Genomic DNA, 18084 nt, shown 5'->3' with positions numbered 1-18084 from the left:
CTTAACCATCTTCAGTTGCTTCATCAATGACTTTCTCTCTACCATAAGGTCAGAAGTTGGAATGTTCAGTGATAACTGCACAATGTTCAGCATCATTTAGAACTCCTCAATTACTGAATCAGTTCATGGCCAAATGCAGCAAGGTCTGGACAATATCCAGGTTTGAGATGACAAGTGGCTGGAGACATTCATGCCACATAAGTGACAGTCAAGTACCATCTTTAACAAGAGAAAATCTAACCATCTCCTCTTGACATTCTATGGCATTTTTATCACCGAATCTCCAACAATCAATATCCTAGATATCACTATTGACCAGAAACTGAACTGGACTAGCCGTATAAATATTGGGACTACAAAAGCAGATAAGAAGCGAGGAGTTCAGCAGTGAGTCATTCAATTCCTGACTCCCAAAACCTGTGCACCATCTACAAGACACAAGTCAGGAATATGATGGAATACTCCCCACTTTCCTGGATGGATGTAGCCCCAACAACACTCAAGTAGCAGGACAACCAGTACAAAGTATCCTGCTTAATTGGTACCATATCCACAAGCATCCACTGCCTCCACCATTAGCGCTCAGTGGCAGCAGTGTACTATCTACAAGCTACATTGCAGGAATTTACCAAAGGTCCTGAGACAGCACTTTCCAAACCCATGACCACTTTGATCTAGAAGCACCAGGGCAGCGCATACATGGGATCACCCAGACCAGCAGGTTTCCCTCTAAGTTACTCAATATCCTGACTTGGGAATATATCACTGCTCCTTCAATGCTGCTGGATTGGCAACCTGGAACACTCTCCCAAACAGCGCTTTTGGTATGTCTACACCAAATGTATTGTGGCTGTTCAATGAGTCAGTTCATCAACACATTCTCAAGGACATTTAGAGATGAGCACTAGAAATGCTGGCAGAGCAGTGATGCCTATATCCCATGAGTGAATAAAGAAAAGGCTGAGTAATTGGGCAAACACCAGGCAGATGGGGCATAATGTAAGAAAATGTGAAGTTGGACAGAAGAGTAAAAAAAACTGCATTACTTAAATGGCGAACAATTTCAGAATTCTGAGATACAGAGGGATCAAGGTGTTCCAGTGCATGGGTCACAATAAGTTGGTACAAGCACAGCAAGTGATTAAGAAAGCTAATGGAATGATATCCCTTACAGGTACGATCCTTGAGAGACTGAAGGTCCTTGAGATGGTGAAGATACCACTCTCTCTCTGTCAGTGATGGCCACTTACTGAATGTTTGAGTATTTCTGATTAGCTGTTCAGAGTTCGAGGGTCTCTTGACTGTGAAGATGGAGGTCTTTGATTGAAGGTTTGTGAGTCATTCGCTGAGCATTTGAGGGACTTTCTGAAGGTTAGTCATTGAGGATTTTGGTGGCTTTCACTGAGGATTTGAAAGTCCTCAAATTGAGGGGCTTTCAGAGTGTGAGTTCATCAATGAGGATTTTAGGCTCTCTGACTGAGTGATTGAGGGTCTTTGAGAGATTGAGCGTCACTGGGGCATTGAGGGTTACTGAGGGATGAAGGGTCTTTGAGGGACTGAAAGTGTGAAAGATTTCGGATCTCTCAGAGAATGAGGGTCACTGAGAGATTGAGGGTCACTGAGTAATTGAGAGTATTTGAGGGTTTCTGAAGGGTTAAGGGTACCTGATAGATTGAGGGTCTCCAAGGAGTTGAGGGTCTCTGAGGGGCTAAGAGTCTCTGAGGGATTGAGGGTCTGGGGATTGAGAGTCTTTGAGGGGTTGAAGGTTTCTGTGGAGTTGAGGGTCTCAGGAACTGAGGGTCTCTGACAGATTGAGGGTGAGGGATTGAGGGTCTGTGGCATTGAGTGTCACTGAGGGTGTCTCAGGGTCTGAGGGATTGAGGGTCACAGAAGGATTGAGAATCTGGTGGGTTTGAGGGTCTCTAAGGGATTGAGGGTCTCTGAGAGGTTGAGGGTCACTGAGGGATTGACGGTCTCTCCAGGGTTGAGGCACACTATGGGGTTGAGGATCTCTGCGGATTGAGGGTCTGAGAGTTTGAGGGTCTCTGAGGGGTTGAGGGACACTAAGGGATTGAGGGTCTGTGAGTTAAGGGTCTCTGGAGAGGGAATGAATCACTGAGAGATTTAGGGTCTGAGAGGTTGACGGTCTCTGAAGGGTTGAAGGTCAGTGAGGGACTCTACGGGATTGAGGGTATCTGAGGGTTGAGGGTACAAGAGGTTGAGGGTCTCTGAGGAGTTCAGTGTCACTGAGGGTCTGTGAGGTATTGAGAGTCTGATAGGTTGAGGGTCTCTGAGGGATTGAGGGTCACTAAAGGATTGAGCGTCTGAGGGATTGAGGATCACTGAGGGATTGAGGGTCTCTCCAGGGCTGAGGGTCACTGAAGATTGAGGGTCTGAGACATTGAGGGTCATTGAGGGATTGAGGGTCTCTCTGGGATTGAGTGTCACTGAGGGGATGAGGGTCTCTGTGAATTGAGGGTCTGAGAGGTTGAAAGTATTTGAGGGGTTGAGGGTCTTGAAGGAATTTAGGGTTTGAGGGTATCTGAGGGGTGAGGGTCTTTGAGGGATTGAGTGTCACTGAGGATTTTTGAGGGATTGAGGTTCTGATAGGTTGAGGGTCTCTGAGGGATTGAGGGTCACTGAAGGATTGAGGGTCTGAGGGGTTGAGGGTTTGAGGGATTGAGTATCTCTGAGGGAATTGAGTGTCTCTCCAGGATTGAGGGTCACTGAAGATGGAGGGTCTGAGATGTTGAGGGCCACTGAGGGAGTGAGGGTCTCTGTGAATTTAGGGTCTGAGAGGTTGAGGGTATCTGAGGGGTTGAGGGTCACTGAGGGATTGAGAGTCATTGAGGGTCACTGAAGGATTGAAGGTCTCTGAGCGGTTGAGGGTCACTGATGCTCTGAGGGGTTGAGGGTCTCTGAGACTCTGTGGGATTGAGGGTCTCTGAGACTGTAGGATTGAGGGTCTCTGAGGGGTTGAGGGTCTCTGAGACTGTAGGATTGAGGGTTTCTGAGGGGTTGAGGGTCTCTGAGACTGTAGGATTGAGGGTTTCTGAGGGGTTGAGGGTCTCTGAGACTGTGGGATTGAGGGTCTCTTAGGGGTTGAGGGTCACTGAGAGGTTGAGGGTCTCTGAGGGGTTGAAGGTCTGAGAGTTTGAGGGTCTCTGAGGGACTGAGGGTCATTGAGGGTCTCTGAGAGGCTGAGGGTCTGCTCTTCCCTTTCAAAATCCTTCTCGCGAGCGGCGCTAACGGCCTGCCCGCGTGCACGCTCGCGGGTGGTCCTGAGCGCACGCTCGGGCGCGCTCTGATCCAGCCGGCGCGCCCCCGCCCCCCTCCCTGAGCTTCGGGGCCGCTTCCATTCAGTGCGGCGGCAGCGCGAGCCCGTCCCCCTCCCACCCTGAACGGGACAGAGAGCGGCGGGAACTGCAGGGCGGCCTAATGTTTATTCCGGGCAGTCGGACGGTCGCTTTCCTCATGAAGAATTGACTTGGCGGCACCTGGAATGTGAGTGAGAGCCAAATATTTCGTGTTTTATTTCCCCCAACCCCCCTTTATCGAAGCCGTTTGTGAAAACCACCAACATTTCGACAAGTTTTATTCGTCCGGTTGGATTTGGGGAAGGTGAATTTTATGAAATCATGGATTATGAGCAAGAAACGACTCTCAACTCGTAACTTAGGGTGGAATGCAAGTCATCAGAGTTATTTGGGAATGTGTTTTACAAGTTTTTAATGTTCCGAAGTTTTTTTCACATGGCGATTAATGAGAATAGGAGGCATCCTTAAAATTACAAGAATGTGTTGGTTGTTGTCATGGTGAGTAATTGTAGAGTGTGATTGGAATAATTCCTAACCTGCTGGGATCCTCCCTTTCAAATTGAGGATTTATCTCTTTTACATTCTCCGTCATAATTTACGTGGTACGAAGTATTGCAGTTGGATTTGTTTAATCATTTCTGACCTGCAGTTTTGTCTTTAAACTCGGGTTATCACCATGATTTGGCCTTTTAAAAAAAAGTTGACGAAGGCTTGTCTTGATCAATCAAGTCCCTTCCCTGCCAAAATGTAAGTGTAAAATGTTTTTGGGAGGATTTGGGCAACCTCTGTAATTGGATAGGAAAATGGCAGATGGAAAATGTGAGCTTATCCATTTTGGTAGGAAGAACAGATGTGCAAAGGATTAAGTGACAAGAGGTTTGGAAAATAAAGAGTAGAAAGGGTCCAAGTCTTCTTGTTAGTAAGTTGTTGAAGACTAATATGTAAGTGCAGCAAGCTGTTTAGAAGGTTCATGGAATGTTTAGACCATAAGATACAGGAGCAGAATTAGGACATTCACTTATGGCTGGGATGATTCTCAACCCTATTCTTCTGCTGTCTCCCCATAACCTTTTGAGGTCCTTACTAATCAAGAAACAATTTATCTTTGTCTTAAATGTACTCAACTCCACATTGAATTCTATCTGCCATTTCTCCACCCAAATCTCCAGCGTATCGAAAACCTGCTGTATCTTCTACAGTCCACCTAACTGTCCGCACCTCCCCCAATCTTTGTGTTATCTGCAAAGTTAATCAGGCTACCTACATTCTCTTCCAAATCATTTACTTATATTACAAAGATCAGGGATCCCAGCACTGAGACCTGTGTGACACCACAAGTCACACATACCAAGTCAGAAAATCACCATTCCACCGATGTGCTCTGACCTCTGTGACCAAGCCAGTTCTGTGTCCATTTTTTCAGTTTACTGTGGATCCCATGTGACTTAATCTTCTGAATCAGCCTGCCAAGAGGAACCTTGACAAAGGCTTGCTGAAGTCCATATGCAGTAGGTAACATCCATCACCCTGCTCTCATCAATGATCTTTGTCACTTCCTCAAAAAACTCAATTAAATTTGTGAGATGTGGCCTTGCACAAAACCATGCTACCTGTTGCTAATAAGTCCATATTTTTCCAAATGCTCATAAATCCTGTCCCTAACAATCCTCTACAATAATTTCCTGATCACTGAAGCAAGGCTCACCGGCCTGTAATTTCCTGGATTATCCCTGCTGCTCTTGCTAAACAAGGAACAACATTGTCTACTGTCCAATCCTCTGAGATCAGAGAGGATACAAAGGTTTCATGTAAGGCCCCAGCAATTTCTGAATTTGCCTCCCTCAATATTCTGGGATAGATTTTATCAGATCCTGGGAACCTGTCTACCTTTATGCTTGTCAAAACACCCGATATCACCACCTTTAATATATTGACATGCCCTAGAAAATGAACAAATCCCTCCCAAAACTTAGTATCCACCATTCCTTCTCCTTCTCCTACAAATTATTCATAATAAGGATCTCACTCACTCTCTCTGACTCCAGTGATGCCCACATTCCATAATTAATTTTAACAAAATTGGTGATGGAGATGGTCTGTGAAAAGGGAAATGATTAGATTCTCTCATTAGAGATCTTCATTGTCTGGCAGTTAAGTGGCAACTAATGTTCAAACCACACATTAGCACAAGCAGAGATGTTGTTTGCGTATTGTACATTAGTGCCTGTCTCCTAATTATGATCACAAGCTAACATATTTATCATCCCCTAAACTCTGCGTAAACTTGGCGGGTTTTAAGAAGATGTGTAGCTCAGGTTGAAAACGAACCTTCCAGCTTAGTGAGCAAACCTACATCCGGATCTTCATAAACTTAAAAAATCTCCAGTCCTCCTCATTCTGAAAAAGCTTGCAATAAAGTTTTCTAATACGTTGATTAGACATGGAACATTTAATACTGAGGAGTGATCTACTTTTGATTTCTGTTAACAGCATGTTCCAAGGCTTCAGAGAGACCGTTGCACTTTGAGCGGGAAGTGGTTCCAAATGCAGCTTTGGGACATTAGCGTTGGAGGCCGAGGGATGTTTTTAGTTTCACAGTAATATAAACAGGCGAATGCTATTTGGCCCGTCAAGCCTGGTCTGCTATACATTAGGTTCATGGCTGATCCATCCATCGTCTCCCTGCATTATCCCCATAACCCTTGATTCTCCTGCCATGCAAAGTCCCTTCCAATTATGTCTTGAATCTATTTTATGAAGCTGCCTCTACTACTTGCTTGGGCAGAGAATTCCACAGATTCACTACTTTTTGGGAAAAGCAGTTTCTCCTCATCTCTATTCTAAATCTACTTCCCCCTAATCTTGAGGCCATGTCCCCTAGTCCAAGTCTCATCTACCAGTGGAAACAACTTGCCTGCCTCGATCTTATCTATCCTTTTTATAATTTTATATGTTTCTGTAAGGTCCCCCCTCATTATTTTAAATTTTAGTGAGTAAAGTCCCAGAAGGCACAATCTCTCCTCATAGGAAAAGCCCTTCATCTTTGAAACCAACTGGTGAACCTCCTCTGCACCGCCTGTCAAGCCAGTATATTCTTTCTCAAGTGAGAAGACTAGAACTGCGCACAATACCCCAGGTGCAGCCTCACCAACACTTTGTACAATTGCAGCAGAACCTCGCTGCTCTTAAAAGTCAACTCCTTTAACAATGTAAGCCAACGTTTGCCTTCCTGATTACCTTTTGCAGCAAATCAACTTTTAGTGTTTAATGTACAAGCACTCTTATAACCCTCTGCACGTGAGCATGCTGCAAACTTTCAACATTTAAATAACACTCTGATCTACTATTTGTGTTTCCATAGTGGATAACCTCACATTACCGACATTGTACTCCATCTGCCAGATCCTTGCCCATTCACTTATCCTATCTAAATCTCTCTGGAGACCCTCCACATTGTCTGAACAGTTTGTCTTTCCACACAATTTAGTGTCATCAGCAAACTTGCATATCTTACACTTTGTCTCCTCTTCCAAATCTTTCTATATCATGAACAATTATGCGCCCAATACCAACCCTTGTGCCACCCTGCTCATGCCTGGTTGGTTGCCAGCCAGCGAAACACCCATTTCTCCAAACCCTCTGCTTTCTATCAGTTATTCAGGCCTCAAGCAGATTTAGAAGCCTATAAAATCATGAGGGGCATGAACAGGGTAAATAGGCTAGGTCTTTTCCCTTGGGTAGGGGAGTCCAGAAGGAATGTATAGGTTTATGGTGAGAAGGGAAAGATTTAAAAGGGACCTAAGGGGCAGCTTTTTTACACAAAGGTGGTGCATGTATGGGACAAGCTGCCAGAGGAAGTGGTGGAGGCAATGGTAATGGGTAAACAAAGAGGAAAAGCAGTCATTTTGGAGAACCATTTAACATTATTGGAAGCATTCAGTACGTAATTTCAGTTAAGAAGGTGAAAAGTAGGCATTGTATGAATCGGTTAACAAGGTGAAGGACATTCATTGTATCACAGTAAAGGACTTGGTCTCTGTTACTGATACTCGTTGATTGTAATGGTCACCCAATTAATATATATGATGCCTTATTTAGATGCTCCTCCCTGTAAAATAGCCTTGTAGTTCATTGAGCAATTGCTCTTCCAGAGAAGACAGTGAGCTCATGTTTCTGCGCATGTGGGTAATCGTTCTCTCTCCCTCCAGAGCCTGGAATAAAGACGGAGATAAAACTATACTGTGTCTCTGAGCATTTTGCTTCGACTGAGGCGGGAGAGATGGGACGACACAATGGGCTGAGGAGTGGCAGATGGAGTTTAATTTAGTTAAGTGCAAGGTGCTGCATTTTAGGAAAGCAAATCTTAGCAGGACTTATACACTTAATGGTAAGGTCCTGGGGAGTGTTTCTGAACAAAGGGACGTTGGAGTGCATGGTCATACCTCCTTGAAAGTAGAGTCGCAGGTAGATAGGATAGTGAAGAAGGTGTTTGGTATGCTTTCCTTTGTTCGTCAGAGTATTGAGTATAGGAGTTGGGAGGTCATGTTGCAGCTGGACAGGATGTTGGTTAGACCACTTCTGGAATTTTGCGTGCATTTCTGGTCTCCTTCCTATCACAAGGATGTTGTGAAACTTGAAAGGATTCAGAAAAGACTTACAAGGGATGTTGCCAAGGTTGGAGGGTTTGAGCTATAGGGAGAGACTGAATAGGCTGGAACACTTTTCCCTGAAGCGTCGAAGACTGAGGGGTGATCTCATAGAGCTTTATAAAATCATGAGTACATAAATAGGCAAAGTCTTTTCCCTGGGGTCAGGGAGTCCAGAACGAGAGGGCATAGGTTTAGGTTGAGAAGGGAAAGATATAAAAGAGACCTAATGGGCAACTTTTTCACATAGAGGGTGGTACGTGTATGGAATGAGCTGCCAGAGGGAGTGGTGGAAGCTGGTACAATTGCAACAAAGGCATCTGGATGGGTACATGAATAGGAAGGGTTTGGAGGGATATGGGCCAAGTGCTGGCAAATGGGATTAGATTAGGCATGGATGAATTGGACCCAAGGGTCTGTTTCCTTGCTGTACATCTCTATGACTCTTGCTTCATATTGATAATTCAGATTTTAGTGTGCAGGGGACAGTTTGGAAGTTTGAAGCTAGTATGAAACTAGGAAGCATTGTAAGGAGGGTACTGGGGAAATGTCAGGACATAGACAAGTTAGTGGATAGGTGGCAAGTGAATCTCGATGCAGAGAACAGTGTGGTGACACATTTTGGTAGAAAGCATGTGGACAGACATTGTAAAATATTATACAATTCCAAAAGGGATACAGAGTAAACAGGACGCTGGTCAAATGTGCACAGTGTGTGTAGAAGGTAGCAGGACAGGTAGTGAGTGCAGTTAATAAAGTATTGTTGGCTTCATTAATAGTGGCATAGCATACTAGAGCAAGGAGACAACACTGAGCTTGCAAAGGAGACTTGTTAGACCTCAGCTGGAGTATTGTACACCGTTCTTAGTGAGGCACTATTGGAGGGATGTGAATGGGGGGAAGGGTGCAGACAAGATTTACAAGAATGGTTCCAGGAATGAGTTGTGAAAATAGTTTGGAGAGGATGGAAGTGTTCTTGGAGAGAAGAAGACGAAGAGTAGGTCTGATGGAAATTTAAAAAATGATGTGGGGGCTGGATATTGTGGATAGAGGTTTATAAAATCATGAGGGGCATGATTAGACAAGGTCTTTTCTCTGGGGTGGGGGAGACCGGAACTAGAGGGCATAGGTTTATGGTCTGAGGGCAAAGAGAGAAGAGACCTTAGGGGCAACTTTTTCATGCAGAGTGTGATGAGTGTATGGAATGAGCTCCCAGAGGAAGTGGTAGAGGCTGGTACAATTGCAGCAATTACAAGACATCTGGGTGAGTCTATGAATAGGAAGGGTTTAGAGGGATATGGGCCAAGTGCTGGCAAATGGAACTAGATTAGGTTAGGATATCTGGTCGGTATGGACAAGTTGGACCGAAGGGTCTGTTTCTGTGCCGTACATCTCTATTACTCTATAAGGAGAATCTGCTTCTGCTTATAAAAGGATCAAGAATGAGAGGGCACAGATTTCATGTCATTTTTAAAAGAAGCAAATGTGATATGAGAATAAGTTGTTTTGTCACAGTGAGTGATTTGGTTTAGGAATGCTTTGTCTTGATGTGTGGTTCTAATGAGGCACTCAAGGGTATTGAGTGGTTATGTAAATGAGAACAATGTGCAAGGGTGTAGGAAAAAGGCAACGGGAAAATGGCAATAAGCCATGATGCTCATTTGAAGAGCTGGTCAAGATACAATGGGCAAATGGCAGCCTCCTGCACCACAACTATTTGTAATTCTGTGAAATGTTTAATCTGTATGAGATTCATTGGCCTCTAGTTTATTTAACGTATAAAGGAATTAAAAATGGTCCAAGGCCACAACATTTTCTGAAGCTTTTAGGGACACGGTTGCAGGAGGGAATGCTTCAACTCTTTGAGTGTCTTCAGCCATTTAATGGGATCTAGTGTGACTGAACTCTCTACACTAACTTAGCCTTATATCCGTTAATGTCTTTGGATAACAAAATATTGAACCATCTTCATTTTGACATCAGCAATTGATCTGCTGTCAATTGCCATTTGTGAGAATTGCAAACTTCTGTCCTTTTTGTTTGGAAATATGTTCTAATTTCCCTCTTGAAAAGTCAAGCTCTAGCTGTAATATTCACATTTAGTTTCTATTCATAAACTTGTAACAAGCAAAAAGAGTTTTTCTCTTATCTGTGAGCAGCACGGTGGCTCAGAACATCAAGGACCCCCGTTCGATTCCAACTTTGGGTGACTATCTGTGTGGATTTTGTACATTCTCCCCGTGTCTGCGTGGGTTTCTTCCGCATTTCATCCCACAATCCAGAGATATGCAGGTGAGATGAATTGGCCATGCTAAATTGCTGATAGTGTTCAGGAATGTGTAGGTTAGAACATAGAAAAGTACAGCACAGAACAGGCCCTTTGGCCCACTATGTTGTGCTGAAGTTTAATCCTTATGTAAAATAAAATAACTTAACCTACGCATTAGTTAGGATGAGTGCATTAGTTAGGGGAAACGTAGAGTAATAGGGCAGAAAAATGGGTCTGGGTGGGATATTCTTCAGAGGGTTGGTGTGGATTTGTTGGGCCAAATGGCCTATTTCCACACTGTAGGAATTCTATGATATCTTGTTTGTTTCTGTTATTGCATTGAAAAATGTTGATCAATTCATTTTTTTAGTCATCTAAATTTCAAGGAGTACATGTTGCATTTCTTTCATCTCTTAATTTGGTTCTTGAAATCCAAGTATTAATTTGGTGAATCCATGCTGCACTGCCTCCAAAATAACTGACCTTTCAAAGATAAAACAAAAAAACTATGGATGCTGAAGTTTTGCAACAAAAACTGAAACTGGAGGGAAGGGGGAGTAAGTGGATTGGTGGAGACAGAGCCCATAGAGAGAAAAACAGGCAGGAAATGGTTCACATGTGGCTAAGGGCCTTGTCAACCATGGAGGTGCGGAATCCTTGGTTGAGAAAAAAGGTGGTCTGAGGGCCCATGGAATGGTGGCATCATCAAAACAGATGTGATGAAGAAACTGGGACAATGGAATGGAATGGAATTCTTAACAGGAATCAGGGTGTGAGCAGATATAGTCCTGTAATTACCTTGAACTTTCAGTTGCCTGCTACTTGTCTTTTCTTTCTTAGTAAGAGTACAACAGCTTGTGTGACTGTTGGCTCTGTCTCTTCAGTTTGTCTGTTAGTTCTGAGTGTACATCGTAGCGCAACTTGGAAGTCTGTTGTTTTTATGTCCCTGTAGTTGTAGTTGAATCCCGAGAAGCATGGCAATCATCCACAGACACAATCAACAAGTATATGAACCTAGACCAAATATCCCGGCCACTACAACAAATGACCAAACCAGCAACCAAAAGCAGCAGGAATGGAACCAGATAAATTCCAGAAGAAACAGTACAGCAGCGCTTCACAGGAGGCTCCAAAGCACTGAGGATGTCACCGAGACAGGGGGTGAAATGTTTGCAAATCAACTTCCCAGCTCGGTGAACATACCCAGAACCACGACATCACCATGAACCTTTGTTATGGACCAGACCCCCTCAAAACATTTCAAGAAAGTAGCTCGGGCCCTAACTTTGCTAGTTTTTTTAGATTAGATTAGATTAGATTAGATTACTTAGTGTGGAAACAGGCCCTTCGGCCCAACAAGTCCACACCGAAGCGCAACCCACCCAGACCCATTCCCCTACATTTACCTCTTCACCTAACGCAATGGGCAATTTAGCATGGCCAATTCACCTAACCTGCACATTTTTTGGATTGTGGGAGGAAACCGAAGCACCTGGAGGAAACCCATGCAGACACTGAGAGAATGTGCAAACTCCACACACAGAGTCGCCAGACTCTGTTTTAAACTGGTGTAAACAGGATATTCCAGCAGGCCCAACCAATTAATTTTAAACAAAACAGAATTTATTTACAAGATTTCTGAATGAAATACAAATGAGAATAAAATAGAGAATAACTTAGTCGAGGTTACAGTGGTGCTGGAAAAGCACAGCAGGTCAGGCAGCATTCGAGGAGCAGGAAAATCGGCATGTCGGGCAAAATCCTGAGTGAGGGCTTTTGCCCACAATATCGATATTCCTGCTCCTCTGATGCTGCCTAACCTGCTGTGCTTTTCCAGCACCACTCTAATCTAGACTCTGATGTCCAGCATCTGCGGTCCTTACTTTTGCCTATAGAATAACAACCTATCCAAAAATGCAGCAGAATTTCCCAACTTAATGATGCTATTCCAAATACTTATAACAATCCCCATAACCACCTCTTGGCAAAAAAAAAGGAAAAATCCAGCACAGGTCCTAAGGGGACAGATGTCACAGAGAGGGAGGATCAGCATGGACCTGCTTCTTTGCGTCCAGCAGCTTCACAACTGACTGACTAGCAGTTCTGAGCCCAAACAAAATCAGTGAAAAGCTGAGTTGAGAGAACTGGCCACTGCCTGTTCATTGTACAAGCGTTTCTCTTGAAACTTAAAAACTTCCTCAGTAAATCAAATCCGGACATTTCTGAGCCTGTGTCTTTACGACGTCCTGAAAACAAAACCAAGGACTGTCTAACCTTGTGAAAAGAGCAGCAGCATCACACCCTGGCCAGCACTCCTGTCTTCGGTCTGCTGCAGTGCACCAGTGAAGCTCAGTCCAAGCTAGAAGAACAGCATCTCCTTTTCATCTTGAGGATTCTGCAGGCTTCAGGGCTCGTAGTTAGTAGTTTTAGAAGTGTTTATTAGTGTTAGAACCTGAATATTTTGCTCTATGTCCTTGACGCCAACACCCCCATCCCACCCCTTCCATACTCTATCTTGAGCACAGCCAGCCAGTCCATTTTCACCTACCTATGGGTCCCCCTTCAGGTTTTTCTCCACCTCTGACTCTATTCCTTTGTTTGCCTTGCTGTCTGTCTCTCTGTCTCTGGGCTTCAGCTCCACCGATCCGCTTAGCATTTTTCTTCCACCCCATTTCCTCACTGCTGTGAGTTCTAAAGAAGGGCTTGAAACCTTCATGCTACTTCCTCTTCACAAATGATGCCAAACCTCTTGAGTTTCTCCAATAATTTCTGTTTTTGTATTTTCCAAGATGTAGTACCTAGAATTGCTTACAGCCTTCTGGATAGATTCTAGCCAGGCTTTGTATAGCTGAAACCAAGCTTTTACCCTTTTTAGAACGTTCGGCACTCCATTTGGCTTCCTAATTATTTTCTGTATCTTCTCATGACATTTTATTTGCTTGCACCTCTATTGCCTAGACTCCAGAGGTTCTTCTGGCCACTTTTAGACCTAGTTTTTTTTTCCCATTTAGTCCCAAGTTTTATTAGTTTGGGATCCAAAGTGGAAGACCTCACCTTTGTCTACACTGGAATTGATTGGCTCTGGTTTTGCTCATTCAAGTCAAATTACATTGTCTCTTTGTAAGCTGAAGTATAAAATGTGTTTCCAACAAATTTGATTATGTGGTTTCCTACTCCCTTAACCTTAAATTGTTAATAAATATGGTGATAGTTGAGATCTCAACACAGATCTTGTGGAATGCCGCATGCCATATTCTGCCAATTAGAATAACTGCTCTTTATTCTGCCTGTTTCTGCTCAGCCAGTTTCCCAACGAGGCCGATACTTTCTCTTGAGTTTTATGGACTTCGATTTAACTACCATCTCTGGGCAGGGACATTATCGAATGCTGCCAATGTGCTGAATTTCTTGAGCAAAGTTTTGTTTTCTTTGTTTTGGAATTACCATATCCACAGTATTTTGCTTTTATATTAGCTTGCAAGTGTGACGTGACAACTATGGGCAAGAATTTACTGTCTCCAGGTTGTGAATCATGTCTGCCATTTGTTAGACTTTCCCATACCCATTCCTATACCAGCTGCAGTGGTTCAAGTAGGTTGCTGACCACCATCTTCTCATGGGCAACAAATGCTGGCTAGCCCATGACCATCGTTGTTAGATTTCTTAGAAATCTTCTCCAAGGGAAATAGTGCCAACATTTCCAACCTATCACACAGCTCATCCCTCAAATCATTCCTGTGAATTGCTGCACAATATTCATTTGAATCAGACCAAAGAACATATTTCATGGAATTGGTTGTTCTTTTGCAGCATTGATGTTTATGTTATATGTGCCTTTGGAAGTAGCCCAGAGAGCACACAGACCTTAGGATGAACTTTGACACAGACCATTGCATCACCTTGTACACTTAGTTTGTCAATGTGCATTTCAGAAGCAGATGGGTAGAAATCTTATCTCCAGTGAACATAGATACCTGTATAAGTTGCTGTTTTGCTATCCTCCAGCAGACGAGGTATTTGGTCTGCGAATACAGGACAGCCATGTGGTGCATCAAGAATGGTATGATCAAAATTGCAGTTGATGAAAATTTCAGAACAACCACAATTCCAAGCCAACTCATCTCCATGCTTTGGGACATCGATCTCTGCTCCCTTACTCTGTAACTGGATTCTCGACTTGTTGATCAACAGTGCAGTCAGTCAGGATAGGTGACAACGCCACCTCCACGATAATCCTCAACACCATCCCCACAAGGCTGTGAACTCAGTCCCCTACTGTACTATTTGTATACACACGATTGTGTGGCCAAATTCTGCCCCAACTCCATTTACAAATTTGCTGATGACAGCACTGTTGTAGGTTGGATCTCAAATAACGCGAGACAGAGTACAGGAAAGAGATTGCATGCTTAATGGCATGGTGTACAGACAACAATGTTTCCATCAAAGTCTGCAAAACGAAGAAGCTGGTCATTGACTTCAGAAAGTGTGGGCAAGCCCCGACTGCATCAATGGTGCTGAGGTGGAGGTGGTAGTGTGTGTCAAGTTTTTGAGAGTGACGAGCACCAACAATATGTCCTGGTTCCACCCATGTTGACACTATGGTGAAAAAAGCACAGCATGCCTCTACTTCCTCAGGTGGCTAAGGAAATTCAGCATGTCCATAAGGATTCTTAGAAATTTTTAGGGATGTGCCAAAGAAAGCATCCTATCTGGATTCATCACAACGTGGTTTGCTCTTCCCTTGACCAAAAGTAACTACAGAGAGTTGTGAACACAATCCAGTCCATTTCACAAACCAGCCTCCCACACACTGACTACATCCGTACATGACGCTGCAACCAACATAATCAAAAACCTTTCCCACTGTGGTTATACTCTCTCCCCTCTCTTCCATTGGCCAGAAGATAGAAAAGTTTGTATACATGTATAAACAGATTCAAAAAGCAATTTCATCCCTGCTATTATCATACTTTTGATTGGACCGATTCATTACTTGGTGTAACATGAGATACAGTGAATATTAATGTTTTGCAATCCAAGGTGTCTTTATTCAACAGTGCTCCCCACGACCTTAGCATTAAGTGTATAAGTCCTGCTCTGATTTGCCTTTCTAAAATGCAGCACCTCGCATTTACCTAAATTAAACTCCCAACTGCCACTCCTTGGCCTCTTGGCCCATTTGATCAAGATCCTGTTGTACTCTGAGGTAACCTTCTTTGCTGTCCAGTCCACCTGCAATTTTGGTGTCATCTGCAAACCCTTACTAATTATACCTTCAATGTTCACATCCAAATCATTTATATAAAAAATGAAAAACAATGGACCCAGCACTGATTCTTGTGGCATTCCACTGGTCACAGGCCTTCAGTCTGAAAAGCAACTAGTCTACCATAAGGAACGTTGTTAAGCACCTTACTGAAGTCCACATAGATCCCATCCACTGCTCTGTTCTCATCAATCCGCTTTGTTCTTTCTTCAAAAAACTCAATCAATTTTCCCATGCACAGTGCCATGTTGACTATCCTTCATTACTCCTGCCTTTCCAAATGAATGTGAATCCTGTCCCTCAGAATTCCCTCCAACAACTTGCCCTCCATCGATGTCCGACTCATTGGTTTATGTTTGCCTAGCTTTTGCTTACCACTTGTTTAGTATTGCCCCCAGCTCCTTAGACTCCACAGAGACTGCCTTCCTTTGAGGGGTCCTATTCTCTCTTTAGTTACCCTTTTTTCCTTAATGTATTTAGAAAATCCCTTTGGATTCTTCTTAACCCTATTTGCCAGAGCTATCTTATGTCCCCTTTTTGCCCTCCTGATTTCCCTCTTCAGTATACCCCAACTGCTATACTCTTCTGAGGAGTCACTTGTTCTCTCTTGTGTATACCTGACAAAATGCTTTCTTCTTTTTCTGAACTAAAGCTTCAATTTCTCTAGTCATCCAGCATTCCCTACACCTACCCAACCTGCCTTTCACCCTAGCAGGAAGATAGTATCTCTGGACACTTATCTCACTTCTGAAGGCTTCCCATTTTCCAGCAGTCCCTTTACCTGTGATTATCTGCCCCCAATCAACCTGTGCAAGTTCTTGCCTAATACTGTCAAAATTGGCTTTTCTCCAATTTAGAACTTGAACTTCTGGATCCTTGTCCATCACTATTTTAAAACTAATAGAATTATGGTCGCTGGCCCCAAAGTGCTCCCCCACTGACACCTCAGTTGCCTGCCCTGCCTTATTTCCCAACAGGAGGTCAAATTTTGTATCTTCTCTAGTAGGTGCATCTGCATACTCAATTAGCAAGTTTGCTGGTACACACTTAACAAATTCCTCCTCATCTAAACCCTTAACACAATGGCACTCCCAGTCTCTGGTTGGAATGTTTAAAATCCCCAACTATAACCACCCTATTATCCTTCCAGATAACTGAGATCTCCTTAGAAAAAGTGATCATCCGATTTCCCCCTTATTTCTCAGTTTCACCCAAATAATTTCCCAAGAATATCTGCCCTTAGTACAACCATAATGCTATCCCTTATCAAAAATGCCACCCCCTCCTTTCTTGCCCCCACTTTCTATCCTTCCTATAGCATTTGTTTGCTGGAACATGAAGCTTTCAGTCCAGTCCACGCCTGGGCCATGACTCTGCAATTGCCTTTAGGGACTGTTGTCACTATTTGCTAATAGGTCAGTTGTTGTCACTTCTGGGTGATATTTCTATGTTTAGTCAACATCTTTTTAATAGGCCTGAAAATTGCTTTACTCCTTTGCAGAAACTGATTTCTTTAAGATCATGAAAAGTGTTGAAATAGAAGCTGGATATGTATCTCACTGTGAGTGCCAAAGCTTGGTGTAATAATGATCAGATAGTGAGAATTTAAACCCGTAAGGAATTGAGGACATAAGCCTCTTTTTATCCAGAGGGTGGTCAGAATATGGAACTTTCTACCACCTGCCATAGTTCAGGCAAATAGGGTAGATTCATTTCACGGAAACTGGGTAAATACATGAGGGAGAAAGGAATAGATGGTAATGCTGATCAGGTAGATGAAGTAGAATGGGAGGAGGCTTGTGTGGAGCACGAGCACCAGCACCAGCACCAGCATAGACCAATTATGGACTATCCGTCAATATAGTGTTATATTTGCTTCACAGCGTAACTTTCCTTTTTGAAAGGGAATAACCACTACTGCGCTATGACCCCACCGTAATATGTGGACTGCACCTGGGTCATTATGTTGGTTGTACTGACACTATCGAGGCAACTTTAAAACATAGATGCTTATTTTTTTACACTACCACTTATGACATAATATAAAGGTAAAAAGGCGGGAAGATTTCAAATTCTTTTTCTTAACTTTGCTGGTTTAGTGATATACACTAGGAGTCAAACGAAGGTGCCATAACTAGCTTCTGGGTCAACGTATTAATAATGTGCCCATTGTTTTTATCAAAGTGAGATGATAATGGAATACATTGGCATGCATTCAGAACACTGGAGCTTGGATAATCATCACCTCCCTTTTTAAAAAAAAAGCTACATATGAGATGACAAAGCAGTTTTAATTGTTCCTTCTTGGTAGTCTGAAGAGCATTTTAAGAAGACTGGAACCATGATTAAGATAAATCTGGTTTGAGCCATACTTTGTGCATAAGCTGATGATTGAGATTATTGGTCATAGTCAATTCAACACCAGGGCATCTCTGCAGGAGTTCCTCAGGGTAGTGTCATAGGCCCAACCATCTTAAGCTGCTTCATCAATGACCTTCTGGCCATCATAAGGTCAGAAGTGAGGATGTGAGCTGATGATTGCACCATGTTCAACACCATTCATGACTCTTCAAATATTGAAGC

At 43.3% G+C, this 18084-nt stretch overlaps 1 protein-coding gene across 3 annotated transcripts in view; it reads left to right on the top strand.

Moving 5' to 3' along the window:
• The first annotated feature begins 3328 nt into the window (after window positions 1–3328).
• The window catches only part of lifra (LIF receptor subunit alpha a), a 194171-nt gene continuing 179415 nt past the window's right edge, over window positions 3329–18084 (top strand). Inside the window, exon 1 of one of the 3 annotated variants that reach the window (XM_072593146.1) lies at window positions 3329–3504. The gene's annotated coding sequence lies outside the window, so the exon portion shown is untranslated. Of the gene's footprint in view, window positions 3505–3796; window positions 3816–18084 lie in introns of those variants that run through there. The other 2 variants (XM_072593174.1, XM_072593164.1) reach the window with 2 other exon arrangements.

This window comes from Chiloscyllium punctatum, chromosome 2 (assembly GCF_047496795.1).
Source record: "Chiloscyllium punctatum isolate Juve2018m chromosome 2, sChiPun1.3, whole genome shotgun sequence".
Lineage (NCBI taxonomy): Eukaryota > Metazoa > Chordata > Chondrichthyes > Orectolobiformes > Hemiscylliidae > Chiloscyllium > Chiloscyllium punctatum.
Note: the sequence above shows the minus strand (reverse complement) of the source record. Positions and strands in the feature narration are given on the sequence as shown.